General features: G+C 37.9%; 1 protein-coding gene across 1 annotated transcript in view; it reads right to left on the reverse strand.

Annotated features, from left to right (window-relative positions):
- LOC113661563 (solute carrier family 45 member 4) overlaps positions 1-10,515 on the reverse strand; it is a 36,688-nt gene extending 26,173 nt beyond the window's left edge. Inside the window, exons 1-2 of the mRNA XM_027175880.2 lie at positions 10,236-10,515; positions 7,779-7,891 (exon numbers count right to left, since the gene is read on the reverse strand). The gene's annotated coding sequence lies outside the window, so the exon portion shown is untranslated. The remainder of the gene's footprint in view (positions 1-7,778; positions 7,892-10,235) is intronic.
- Between the last annotated feature and the right edge of the window lie 5,128 nt (positions 10,516-15,643).

The following is a 15,643-nucleotide window of genomic DNA, read 5'->3' on the forward strand; positions in this document are numbered from 1 at the left end:
GAGAGACTGAGAGAGAGGGTGAGAGGCCGACACTTACTCTGGTGACATAGAGCTCCTCACAAAACATCAGATTGTGAGGTTAAAACGCACACACAAAAGGCAGTGAAATAGGTACAAGTGTTCTTTTACTCTTGGGCTGTTCGTAAAATATAATAAATAAATAAAAATTGATTAGCATTAAAAAAATGTCAGTACTCATGAAAAGACAGGGGCCTGAAAAAGGGCACTATGGAGTGAAATGAGGATCAGTATGGAATACAGCACAATGTACTTGCTTGTAAAAGTCAGCAATTCCAAGAAATGGTCCTGAACAAGTGCTAAATTTATTTGGTGCTATTTATAACGTCTAAAAACAGCACAGGAAGACTTCCTACAGACCTTTAGGATACTCGCATTGATTAGTGATTTTGACCCTTGATGTCTTGAATCAAAATGCAACCTGGAAAATTAAACTGCATTTTAGGAAATGCAGTTTAATTTTCCAGGTTGCATTTTGATTCAATGCATGAACAGGTTTCTTTTACGGTGTCAGAAAAGATGACTGAAACGACATCTCTTATATACATTTGCACACATTATTTAAACCAGCATGACAAAGTTTGCAAAACGATTTTTTCCATTATGTGTGCATTGACAAATTAAAAGTGGATTTAAAAATTAATTTCCCTCCAAATGCTTTTTCATTTCCACAGCTTTCGACCTGGTCTTCGGCTCATAAAGGCAGGGCTACAGCAAGTTAAGCATTAGCGGTATCCTGCTATGCAGACCAAGCTTTTGCTTCAGCATTATTAGAGGGGTTTAGAAATCTTTTGTTGTGCAAAAAAAAAAAAAAAAAAAAGCAGCAAATACAACAGTGAACCTAAAATCAGGTATAAATGTTTTAAAATGTTAAGCATTTCACCAGTATCCTTTTATTTATTCATTCATTTAGAGAACCTTGAGGAAACCAATGCAGTTAAAGAAGAGCTCCTGTGAAATTCCACACAGATGGTAACCTAAGATCAGAATTGAACACTGGAGCTGTGAGGCAGTAACGCTACAGTACATGCTGCACTACTGTACCACCAGATTAATATGGGTTGTGCATTGGTTATATTATTTATATATATTATATTATATCGGCTGGCACGTCACAAAAGTGTTCCGCCAGCCACTACATTTCATCTGATGCCATCTTTTCCCTCTAAAGATGTAGCCCAACCCTCTTAAAAAGCAAAAATACATTCACTACAAAATCCAGAACAATACTGAGAATATGTAACGGCAAAGACAGAAGACACTTTCTGCTTCTGAACGAACAATATAGGTCACGCCGTCAAGTCAGAGTAAAGAGTAAAGAAAGGAGCAACAGCAGTGGGTCGAGATGTGTGATTGGTGTTTATCTCTGTCTGAAGGTGCAAGCCAGCTTAGTGTGCTAAAATAAGCCCGTCACTCAGGGAATGACCGTCCTATTTGAATCCAGAGCCGTCCTTTCTTTTCCATCCAATTTTCTTTTAGCTTGAGTGCTGCAGCATTCATCAATAAAGCAGGTATAGCTCAAAGCTTTGAGCCACAAAGGTGCACAAAAAGCTTTGCACCAAAGCCAACATCAGAGCTGTGATGCTGTTTATTTATCTTTATCTGTCCATGCAATTGTATGAACCTTCAAGAGGATATCAAAGACAAAAACTGGTACGATTATTGCCAACGATCACCCGACAAACGGCTATTATTAACGGCTCGCTCTATTTTCAGGATGCCGACTGGTCAGATGATGGAATATTACTGGACTCACGATAGGTGACTAACAGATTTAACCTTGCCAGGTTGCAGCAGTCGATGGCAGAAAGCCTGCTGAAAACCAGTCACATGAGAAGTCAGGTGTTGGGGCAGTTGAAGCAGAGAAGGGGTTGATGGTGGCTAGGGACCAGTGTGGTAGACAAGGTGTTGGGTTACACGCAAATCCACACTTGTAAAAGTGGAACCTGAACGTCTGTCTATTCGGGGGGTTGGGGGTAATCGCCCACTTGGGTGAAACCATCCACATGAGGGGTAAATAAAATCATACTCGGCTTAAATGTCTCGCAGGTGACAGAATGTACTGTTCATAACAGGCCTTACCAAACAGATCGAAACCTACACTCTAAACCTACATTTTATCCCAAAAAAAATATGCATGCACTTTACTGTATGTATGCATGTATGCATGCATGTATGCATGCATTCATGCATGCATTCATGTATGCATACACGCATGTACGTACATGCATGTTTGGATTTTACACACACACATAATTTCTATGCCTGTAAACCAAATTTATTTGAATTAAAAAAAAAACAACACATCTAGAAACCTTTAATGTTCTTGTTTATTACTACTTCAAAGTGCCTGTTAGAGCTTTGATCAAATGTATTAAATAATAGAAAAATAAATTCAGTATGATGACTCGACCTCTTTGGGTGTTCATCACCCATCTGAATCAAGGAACAAAAACACAGAAGGCTTAGAGATTGTTTTTACATGTACACATGTGCATGCGCAATTTAGCTTTAATTAAGATTAATTTAGTGTTCAGGTCTAATTACTGCTCTGCATTATGCATTTAATGGGAAGTTGATTAAGTTGCTTTAAAGTGATGCTTGAGTTAGCGAGGGCATGTCACTTAATAAAAAACTTTAAATATGTCCTGGTGTTATTTGCTTTCTTTGAATCCTTTCCGCAGTTGCTCGGAAAAAGGAGCTAAGAAGCGAGGAAACGAGGATGTGCAATTTTAGAAATGAGAACACCGAATGTCTTGTTTCATTATCGAACTAAAATAGAATAAAATCTTTGGCTTATTCTATTTGTCCTGAGGATGTGTGAACATTCCCACTTAGCTTATGTTTGGTTAAAGTGTTGCCACTGTAGAAAATACACTTGAGAAGCAGTGTCACTTTTTCTTACCAGGAGAAACAATAATAAACCAGCAGGCCAACCAAAAGCATGAACAGGTGTGAAAACATGGCAGCTGGATTCATCAGCTATAACTCTTCCTGACAGCACTGAATTCCAGCTGCAGCTGGGAAACAAGGTGCTCACACAGCATGTGACCTTAAAAAATAATAACAAAATAAAAACTAGACGGCGTAGCACAGCCAGCAGCGTACTGCTGTATGCAAAATACACTGGCAGGATATTTGGCTTGAGGGCTGCATAAGCCTTAAACAAAAATGCCTCCAAGTAATCCCTCTGATTAGCATTTTCAAACAGGGAGAGAAAGCTACTACTTCTCCACGTACAGACTCTCCTTGCCTTATACAGCACCTCTCACACTGCTCCACCAAGAGCATGCGAAACTTACTGGAAAATTCCAGTGTTTGTGAGAGAGTGTAAAACAATCTGTGGCAGAGCTGTAGAGCTTGCTACTTCACACAGACACTCCCACTGGTCTGATAAAGTTCTACCTTATCAGCTCGAGGTTTTCCCATCATCCTTCTTACCTCTGCTCATGCCCCAGCTACTGTACAGGAGACAAAAAGGGTATTCTGGAGTCCCGCTCACACAGGATTGCTTTTTGTCTCACACACACACACACACACACACACACACACACTCCAATCTCCAACAGTATACATACAGTTGAGGGAGTTTTGCACAGGAAGAAAAAGAGAGAGAGACAGAAAAAAAAAAGTGTCTCCATGTACACTTTCTGTACACAAAGCATCCTTTATAAGTCTTGGCTGTGTGTATGTAGAGCTGTTAAGCATTTTCATTTCTGCCAAACAAAACTCTCAGAGCACTTGGTTTGCTAGCAATTTTTGAAAAATGAGGGGGGAAAAAAAACAAAAGTGCTTTACACAGGAACAGATGCAAAAACGTTCATGTGACAATTTGCTGCATCCTGGCTTCTACTGCTCTGTGGTAAGAGAGAGAGAGAGAGAGAACTATCAGCATATATAGCTGTTGAACGCTTAATTCTGTTTGGTTTGAAAGTGTTGAATAATTTTCTCTTGCAGCAGCTTGAAAATAGTGATTATTGCAGTTCAAAATCCACAAAACCTTTATATGGTGGACGCTGCACATAAAAACATTTTAATATAATGCGCATCGTTTTTTTTTTTTTTTTGTGAGGATTCTCCAGTGGAAGCTCTTTGTAACAGCTGTAGCTTTAAGTTTTCTGACACGGGACATAATTTATTTTCAAATTCAATTTTATAGAGAAGCTTGTAAGGGACATACTGTTTATAGCTGTTAATATTTTAACCGGTAACAGGAACTAACTTGTTTTAAGGGTGTTCCACTACAGTAAATGTACTGTAAATACAAACATAAAATGTAGGATACGTGAAAAACTGGATTTACTGACCAAGTGCTGCAGTTTAATTGGAATAAAACATGTGGTTACTGGAAAATAATCAGGAGTGGTGTGGTAACAGGAAATCTACCTACATCCCATTACCCTGGTGTGGATTACTTTCCTCTAACAGTACGCTCTATTGTGTTTTATTCCTCAATTTATATGAAACTAGATTAGCATTGGATTAGCTTTAATGCTTGACATGTCCCATCATGTGACGTACTACAAGTAGACCAAGTTGCACTGTCAACTGTTGTGATGATCTAAAGGAAGTGTCGTAGCACTCTTATGCCAACAAAACTCAATCACCAGACTCAATGAGCCATTTCTGCCAGGGTATATGTAGACTTTTATCCTTTCAGGAAAAGTTTATGAAGAGGTCATGTGGCCTTTTCTATGGTTTATAAAGAAGGAAACCTGTGCATGGATGAGAAAATGAACAACCAGTGAGTGTTTAGCTTAGAAAAATCAGATTTTTGTGTAATGTGTAATATACATCAGAGAGTCCATACATAGCTGCTTAAGATGAAAAGTAAGTAAAATTAAATACCAATGCATTACTTAAGACATGGTGTCTGAGAGGAGGAGTATGTAAATGTGAGGCAGGATGAGTAAGCGATTGGGGAAACCCATTAACCCTAACCCCAGATTGACATCAAGCAGCAGAAAGCACCTGACCAGACTTGGCAACATGCAGCGTGAAGGCAAGAGTCATCCATATTTCATTTTTTAATCAATTTTGAAAGTCACACAGGACCTCATGCATGCATGCATGAGATGGATGACATAGCAGGCAGGTGATCATCAATGTCCTGTCAGAGCGTGTGGAAAATCCTCCTGCCTAACAACATAACATAACTGTTACTAAAATGTCTTTTTTGCCTTGCAATAAATCCATGAAATAATTAACTGTACTAACAAACAAGTCAGCCAAGGGTAGACTGACAGATGGAAGACACCCAAACCTTTACAGAGTAAACACTCACCAGACGACAAGATCTGGGACGTTAGCTAGCCACACAGCCCTTGTGATAAGGTCACTCTTGGACTTTTGCCAATTTTACCAGGAAAACAAGACAGATAAATTAAGACCAATAAACTTGACCTGGTTTTAATTTATGACATTGCTGTGTAACAATGTGAAAAAATAAAAAACCAAACACCCTGATTTCTCACTCAATGGAATGCAAACCAAAAAAACAAACAAAACAACAAACTGATAAGACGGTAATTTGAGAACGGTTTCTTGAACAGGTTTGCTTCAGCCCTTGAAATAACACCACAGGGAAACAATGGTCTCGTATTGACAGAAAATGGGGGCGGAGAGATAAGCTGCAACCACCGTTCCTTTCCCAGTGAAACACCTCGGTGAGCTCCCACGCACCTCACCCAGCATCAGAATACAATACAGGTCATCTGAGGGTGATGTGCTAAAAAATCAGCTCAAAGCACCATCTCTAAGATGCCATAATACTTAATCTGGAGGCCAAGTGTTCAGCTCAGTACGATCAAGAGAGCACGTGCAATCAACCCACCTCTGGTCCCACTCGATATTTGGCAAGCGAATACTTACGTAAACGTCGGCTCATGCTAACGCTCATGGATAGCAAAACATACAGTAGAAGTTGTCTGATGCTTTATTATCATCCAAACTAAGGACAGGTTTGTAGGCAATAGTGAGTCTACCCTATTCACAGGCAATAGTCGTGTCCTGGAACATTAAGCCAAAACATTTTACTGCTTCAAAGGATTGCAATTTTGTTGACTAATCTTAATTACAGTATAAAACACAAAGGACCATGCTGTTATTGGAAAAGAATCAACAACAAGGTGCTGTAAAGTGGCCCAACATGAAGCAGTGATTCTGTTGCCTCCCTGAAGCTGATTATTTGCCTTATTAAATCACCTTAATGTTTAAGAATTGGGGTTTTAATGCTAGTATAATAAATGAAACAAAGACAGACATGGTTATTTTTAATGCTATGTGGAATGTCCATGAAAAAAGGGTGTGATAACAGGAACAAACTTTTTTCATGGACATTCCACATAGCATTTAAACATAACCATGTCTGTCTTTTTTCATTTATTACTATTTCATTTATAATCAAAGCAACTTGGTGGATCCAATTTGCTTTGTATTACATAGATGATAACATTTGAAAAACACTAAAAGAAAATGAAACAGAACTAAGATTTTTGCACTAGTAAAGAAAAGTGTACTGGACGGACTTGTCCATAATACAGTGTTCATTTGTGTTAATTGCTTGAAATTCAATTTTCAAATTTTATAAATGTATAAAAGGCTAAATAAATGGTTACAATCATGCAACAATAGAAATTCATATTATCGTTAATGCTTCTTCTTATTGCTCTATTAAATAAACGAACGAAAACCAACAAATAAATGCAGCCCTCGGTTTCTAGAAATATATTTCAAACCAAAGTGACCAGAATTTCAATTCAATTTGTCACTTCAAACGTTTTTCTGATTTCATTTTAGCGTGGATAAACGATACATGCTTCTATTTGGTGATGTATTTCTGTCTAGAGATAATGAGCTAATTCTGAGAGCTCATATAAATTTGACCCTTGTTCTTTTTCATATAGAATGCCATTTAAATTTGAGATATTTTGCTGCCTGTATAAATCAATATTAAGCGATATATGTGCTTCAAAGCAGCAGTGATATTCAACATAAATAATACATTCACCAGAGAATAATAACTGTTGCAGGTCATTAACCCCAAGACAAAGCACTAATAAAGAAGTAGTAAATGATTTCAGACGTCTGGAGTTTTGGTTCCGATCTTTTACATCATCTTTCTCAGTAGTCATGTGTGTGGCTCAGCTGATTTAGCTAGTATTGAGCAATCGAAAACAATGAGAGAAATATTAAAAGTATATAATATATAAAACTAATGTACAATGTAATGTATAATGCAGTCATTGCACTGAGCTATATGTAATAAAACACATCGGTTTGTACAATGACACTGATTTTAACCCCTAATGTCCCTCTATATTAATTTAAACCTTTGGTTTATGTTACTGCAGAGCCCAGGTTGCCAGATTGAGCTCTCCTTATTCAATTCTTTAATATATAAAAAAATATAGTTGCTATTTTTTCCTTCTTAATGGTATGGCACCTAGTCAGAAAAAGTATTGCTGAGCTTGAGATTGGCAAAAATAATTCCAAATATATACCTATTAGACATATCGAACATGTCTCTCAGCAGTCATGTGCACGGCCCAGCTGAGTCAGATGGTATTGAGCAATCGATAGCAATGAGAGAAAAATAGGAAGTAATGTATTCAAAGTTCCCATCAGAATACATCACATAAGATTCAATTTCACATTAGAAAATTTCAATTAAAAAGAGGTCATATGCTTCTACTACTTATCACCATGTGTGTGTGGGTACGGTGCATAAACTATTTAAAACCATTGCTTGGATGACTCACCAAAAGGCCTTGAAAGCTTCATAAATCTCCTGTGCCTGCATGCAGCAGCTCTTTTACAGACGTGGCTCTGAACTGTTGTCAGCCGTGCACCAGCTAAGCAGCAGTTTTGGCACCTGGGAAGGTCAAACAAAATGACGGCAGTCAACATGTAGGTCTGGAAAGCATAGCAAAGAGCCGATACACAAGACCACAGGCATTCTAGGAACTCGGGAGCTAAAACAGCACAGGACAATGCACTCTGCCCTTTCTGCTTTACTTCGCACTCTCTTATACAGGGCTTATTTGCATGTGATTTCAATGCAGCACAGACGAAACCAGTGAATGATGATGTCAGCATATTTCTCTCACATGACTCAGGAGTGAGAAGGCTTTATCAGCACCAGGCACTTCTGCTTTAATGGAATTCATCAGCACTCTGTGCTTTCAGGTCGTGATGGAATATACAATATAAATGCAGAAATTAGGGATCATATTCTCATCACATACAGTGTTGCTTAGCACTTGATACTAATCTAATAGTAAAGCACGACTGTCAGGATTCCCAATTTGCACTTCTTTCCTTTTACCTCACAGGGTTAAAATCTGAAACAAGCTACATTGGGAAAGAATAGAAAATCACATCTGTATGATCAATTCAGAACGTGGAAGTGCATCAGTGTCAGATAGAAAATTTGTGCTTCATCAAAACGTGACAAAGTTAAAATGGTTACAATATTATTTAGTGTCATACTGTTTGGCATGGATGGTCATCACGCTGGCTTAGAGTTATTTATATTTTAAAATGCTTTGTTCATTCATTCATTCATTCATTTTCTACCGCTTATCCAAACTATTCGGGTCACGGGGAGTCTGGGGCATCGAGGCAGGATAAAATGCTTTATTATTATAGATTATTTTCTAGTATCCAGATAAACGTAAAAATGTAGTATTTGCACCACAGAGCTGTACAATCTCTCTCACTCATTTTCTACCGCTTTATCCGAACTACCTCGGGTCACGGGGATCCTGTGCCTATCTCAGGCGTCATCGGGCATCAAGGCAGGATGCTGAACAATCTGTACCAAAAAATGTCAGGTTGTACACTGATGCCACCTCGAAACCCCCCCCCCCCCCCTTCATTTGGAACTAAACTGTACATCTGCGAAGCAAAGGTTGCCAGATTGAGCTTTAGCTAACACATCTTACCTTTACATATCATTAATATACAGATCTAGATGTGACACATTTTTGTAATATTTAATACAAGTTTTCTATTTTTTTATGATAAGGCATCTAGTCAGAAAAGTTTTAGTTACAGGTTTTACAGAACTGCCGCAGATGTAGAGGGGTTTATTTGAAATCTGGCAACTTGTTGCTGCGTGCCAGAGGTGGGGAAAAAATAAAAATAACAATCACAAATATAACTGTTAAAACGTTGGTATGATAAATATACATATCGCTGTTGTGTAATGCATGTATATATGCATGCAGGTAAATATAAATAAACAAATAAAAAGCTCTAAACCTAATCATAATAAATAAATAAAAGGCAATAAAAGCGGAATGCATATAGACTATTAGTGATATAAATGCATTTTGTAGTATTTTACATTATTTTAGCCAGTGGAACGCAGATGCAAGAAATAGTGGTGTGTGCGTGTGTGCGCTTATATATGCGTGTGTGTGCATATACATGTGCGTGTGTGTGAGCGTGAGTGTGAGCGTGTGCGAGTGTGTGTGAGCGCGTGTGCGAGAGTGTGTGTGTGTGTGCTTATATATGCGTGTGTGTGCATATACATGTGCGTGTGTGTGAGCGTGAGTGTGAGCGTGTGCGAGTGTGTGTGAGCGTGTGTGAGCGTGTGCGAGTGTGTGTGCTTGATGCAGTCCCGTTGGAAAACTACTGCATAAATGATATGCATAATGACAGACAGAATCTGGCAAAATCATCTGATCTAACAGTCCTATATAACATCCATCTAAATCATTTGACCTGTTCTATATTACAGCCATCTGATCTAACAGTCCTATATAACAGGCATCTAAGCCATCTAATCCAACAGTCCTATAGAACAGCCATCTGATCCAACAGTCCTATAGAACAGCCATCTGATCCAACAGTCCTATAGAACAGCCATCTGATCCAACAGTCCTATAGAACAGCCATCTGATCCAACAGTCCTATAGAACAGCCATCTGATCCAACAGTCCTATAGAACAGCCATCTGATCCAACAGTCCTATAGAACAGCCATCTGATCCAACAGTCCTATAGAACTTCCTGTTGCTGAAACATTAACATTGCTGTGACAGATCACTGTACATCTCTCAGTGATCATCTACAACTTCACTCATGATCACATGCTACTACAATGTGCTCAGAAACACTGACACGATGAATAACCCCTATGTATGATCTCTAGAACAGGAGAGATGCTGACCCTTATAATAAACCAACACACACCCATAATAAAACACTCACCCAGAAACCTGTGTATCTGTACACAATCCCCTGTAGTGAGCAAATCCTTTACAATCCGTCTTTACAACAGTCTCAGCTTGTGCGTTGATTTCTGTTGTGGTGCACTGGAAGGATCCTCTTAGTCTTAGACGTCTTGCAGAAAGCCACTTTAAATACGCCTTTAAAGGGAATATCAGACGGAAATAAATGTACCGCTTCCGCTGACGCAACTAAACAGATTTGCATAAGGGGCGGGGTTTAAGCTTAAAGGTGTAGACCAGACGCAGTCTCAATGTTGTTGTTTTTTTAGTAGTTACCACTATTAGTGCTTTATAATTGACATTTATTTAATAGAGATGGTTTGTTTTTATACATTCGACCTAATTCTAATTCATTCTAATTCTAATTCTAGATATTTGTAATAAGATATGCACAGGTGCACTTTATGTATCCTTTATGGTACATAAATATAGGGTATAGATCTGTGATGTTTCATGAGCTTGGATGAGGTTTCATTTCATGGCACACTGTAACATCTGTATATGTATAAAGCAATAAGTCATGTTATGTCACTTGACATGACTTGATATGTTATCCATTACGCACTCTTTATACTAGTGGTATTCAAAGTAGGGTCTCACCTGGGGTCCATGAAGCGTCGCCAGGGGGTCTGTGATTCTCTATCTCTTCAGACATAGTGTTCATGGAAAAAGTCCAAACTGAGGGAAGGAGGTCCATGGAATTTAGCATACGATTAAATAACGTCCCTGCCTATAAAATGCTCAAATATTTGTACTTGTGTTAGGAGCTCAATAATTTACCTAAAACCCTTGTCAGTACTAAGTGCCGTTATACTGAAGTAAAATTGCACAGATGTTCTCACAGGATGTATTATATTATCTGGGGTTATTTCTCCTGGACATTTTGAAGCAGGTATAATATGACTTAAGATGTGTGCATGAACAGCCAGTAAAAATGACTAACATGAATCCCAGAGATACTCTGGCCTATTAGATGTAAATCTAATTCGCTCCAAATAGGGCTTTATTTGCACTTATCTCAAATGTATTATAAGTTATAGCATTTTAAATCTGGTTACCTCCAGAAGGGAAAAAGCAAATGACATCAAAAGGTTTCATTATAATTCTAGTGAAAGACACACAACCTCTACATTCATAACCTTAATGGAAAACAGCATTGTAAAATGTATAAAGAAATAAATATATAGTTTATAAACAAACAAACAAACAAACAAATAAATAAAGTTTGCAATTGGAAATCAGTGACCACTTTGATTATTAGCATCATCCACATCAAGCCTTATCAACAGGTAAAAATCATTTGTGGCATTTAAAGGCAAACTCATCCTTGTCTCTTCATTCCATTGATTTTTGTTCACACTGGAGGGAAAATAACTGCTGATGAATTCAGTGAGATCTATTCCTTTAGCTAAAGTCTTTAACAAAGACTTTTCATTTTCATGGTTACTAAAGAATTAAAACATTATTGACATTTGTACAAATTGTAAAATTGCTCTCTCTGTTTTGCGAATGTGATGGTACAGGAGCTTCACAGGCAATTTCTCAGCTTTTATCTAAACACCACTGAAATGACTAGGCTTATATTCACCACTTAAACACCTTCATTTGCCAAAAACAGTTTTGCACTCAATTCTTCATCACTGAACGGTTGATAACTTCACCAAGATGATTATACAATTGTACTTATTGACTATATAGTACACAGTTATAGAAAGGAAATTTATACTCACACTATCTGATATCTCCCAGATGAAGATGGGTTCTTATTAAAAGTAGGATTTCTGTCAAGTTTCCAATCATATTAGGAAGTCTTTCTCCTCTCCACACTCACCTCCGATGTGCTTATTAGGGATACATTTATACATTTAAATACATTTTTATTTTGTCAAGCTGCTCTGTGAAGGCATCCATTGTTAAACGTGCAATATGAATAAAACTAAATTATATTAATATCCATTTCTCTAGGGAATAAATTTTTTTTTGCTAAAATAGATTTCCTTTTTTTTTTTTTACATAAATATCTCAAAGTACAGTATATTTCTGTTTATGATTATTTTTAGCTGTTCTCAGACACAGGGATGTCCAATGTGATCACACATTGAGCCCCAAACCACCACACATGAGCCATTTTTTCTTCTTAAATTATTATTAAATAAATGTAGGCATTGCTGTTGCTCTATCAGTGTAATTAATTCAAATTCTATCTGAGCTGTTTATTATTGTGAATGGTGAGATGTGTGTTGGACTCCCAGCTGCGTGTGTGAGGAAGCAGTGTGACAGGAAAGATGAGCTGCACAGCGGCATATTGAAATGACTCTACACAGACCATTTATTAGAGGAGGCAATTATCAGTGTGAACAAAAGTGAAAGAATTAGTCTTAACAAAGTGCAGACACAACACTCAAATTTTATACATTTACATGCACAGGGATGCTTACATCCTCACACAGACAATTTCAGAGTGCCTAAATACAATCATAAACATTTTATGGGTGAGCAGATATTTCATTAAATGCCTAAAATATTCTGAATAAGCCAGAATACTCAGTTACACCATAGTCAATCTGTGCAACAGTAGCTCTGTGTAGTTATACAGTCATTTTTGGAAAGGATTTTTTTCTGCAGTGTCACATTCAATAAAGTAAAGCTGTTCCTTTAAGTTTTCTTCCACTGGATAGTTTTTAGGACTTTTCACTTTTCATTGTTTGAGAGAGTTAAAAAGAGCTTAATGAGTGTTCATAGCTGTTATAAGAGAAGTGATTAAAGGAAATAATTGGGGTTTGTGTGCATTTCACAACATTAAATGCACCTATAAATGGATAGTGAATAGAAAATAAAAACAAATCATCAAAACCCTAATATCTTCTTATATTAGTACACCCCCCATTTTTTTCAATCCTTACATAATGTAGAGCATAATGTGCGATATGATATAAACATTATTTAATTAAATTCAAAGTTTAGTCTAGGATAGCATATGAGTTTAAAAAAATGGCAGTGAGTCATTTGGGAGGCTAGCTTTGATCATACAACCGAGTCAAATGATCTGACTCAATGAAAAGAGGCAGAATTCACACCAGTACTTTTTTCCGTCATACATGTGCAATTTCAGGTAAAATGCACGTTGACATTGTTTTGCTAAAATAATCACATGGGAAAATTTTACGATTGCGTGCAAACTGTATATGACTTTTCGTAAGGGAACTGTGTTTGGTCAGCACGGTCCAATCTTTCAGACTGACCAGCCCCCCCACCCCAAACGTCGTGCACTGTTCCACCGGGTGTGAAAGTGAGTGAGGTGAAATAGACCCTTTAGATAATGGAGCACTTCACACAGAGGAACAATAGCAGTCTGGAGCCAGGCCAGGGCAGAGGCCAGCCACGGCACTCCATGTTTCTCCTTTCTACACTATATCAACACAATGGCTTCCTGACCGGCCTTTCTGTAAGCTGCGGCTGGGGGAAGATCCCAGTAACCCCTGCTCTACACAGTCTTGTTTTGGCTCTGGCCTCCCATGGCCTTGCGTCCTTTTGGCCCCTCCATCACTCTTTAAGCACTGAAATACTCATAGACTTTTGATTTCTCCCTTGTGCTTTTACATCCTGATTATATGAATGAAATGCCTATTGCGCAGTATTATGGCACCTGTAGGAAGCTCAGTTTAGGATTTCACACTTTATTACACAATTGTTAAGAAAATAACAAGTTATTATTTTTTCATTAAAAAAAAGTGTGTTAAGGATGTAAAAACTGGCAACTGTATCTGCAAAGTGGACAATTTCTGAAACAACCTTGGCAAGCATTTACACTGAGACCTTACTCCCTGTCCACCTCTCTACAGTGATAGAAAAACACACAGTATTTATGTATGCAGCAGTTTATTGTGCACTCAGTCATCTTGACACACAGATGCTCATAGCTGGAGATCGCATGATAGCATTTAGCACCATGATACCGGGCAGCAGGAAGCCTTCTAAAAGATTTCCCACTGTTTGTTATTTTTACGTGTGTATTAAACCAGGAAACTCGTACCCAGGAGCCTTTGACTCATTTTGTGTTATTTTCCCTATGGCCATCAAAATATTACACCAAACTTCTTGTTCCCAGGGCATATACACACAGGTCAGAGGTCTGGTAAGCACCCAAGTCTAATAATCCCACAGACTGGGCATTGTCTTTACATTGTTGATAATTCAGCTTGAAACTTCCTTCCAGTTGCTGATCTTATATCATGTTTGCAACAGAATAAGTGCCTAGACTACTTTGTTATATTTCCTCTTTCTTTGCTGTTTTTTCCTTTATGCGACATTTCCCATCATTACATCATGGTGGTTGTTTCTGGTTTTCAAATCCAAGAAATCTGCACCACAGAAGGAAGTTGGGATTTTTCATCAGTAGTGTCACTGAGCAATTACTAAAAACATAAGTGAGCAATATCAGTTCTGTTACACGTAAGCAAACATCTTTCATAGTATTCTATGATTTATTCACACCAAAAACGAGTGGTGGAGTGTGTTATAGGTACACTATATTGTCAAACGTACATCTGACAATACTGCATCTACTGTAAATTGTGCTTGTTGAGCATCCGAGTCCAAACGCGTGAGACACTTTTTCTGCGATAACAACTTCTACTCTTCTGGGAAGACTTCAGCCACAACAGAATTTCACTCATGACAGCTCTCGGAGTAAAGAGCTTTTATTGATGGAAAGGAAATGTAGGTTTGATATTGGTGCTGGTGCTTTTGCTGCTGCTGGGTGAGTGCAGAGACTTAAACCTGAACATTCACAGAGATATGAGGAACATGCTGCTGTAAGATAAGGCAGGAGGAACCTTACCTGAAGCAGATCTAAACAGGAGGTGCTGGGAAGACAGAGATAACGAAGGAAAATCTCCAGATTCATGCTGAGGCTGATTAAGGGAGTTCAGTTGGGATAAAAAGGGTTACATAGACAGGGAAAAGTCTATAGAACATCTAGAGAACCAATTAGCACGAAGGTAGAGTTTCATGCCTGAACTAGACATAAGTGAGTTTGACGTAGAGGTCTGGTATGCAGTTAGTGTTCCAGTTTGTCACAATGTTTTTCATTCAATCATAATGTTACAGCATAAAAAGTTATTCCAGACAATCTTCTAGCTCTCTGTATCAAAAGAAAAAGTTTAGATATGAGAGACCTGTTCATGTATTTTTGCCCATATAGTGTAAATTGTCTCTACTATATAGTATAGTAGTATAGTGGGATAGTAAAGTGTTTAATTCTATTACATTTTATTTATATCGAATATTTAACTGTAGACATTTTTAGAAAGCGGCCTGACTGTGAAGAATCTTTGAGACAAACCAGACTCAAACAGACTCTTCTAAATAACACCAAATAGTTTCTAT

This window comes from Tachysurus fulvidraco, chromosome 24, assembly GCF_022655615.1.
Source record: "Tachysurus fulvidraco isolate hzauxx_2018 chromosome 24, HZAU_PFXX_2.0, whole genome shotgun sequence".
Lineage (NCBI taxonomy): Eukaryota > Metazoa > Chordata > Actinopteri > Siluriformes > Bagridae > Tachysurus > Tachysurus fulvidraco.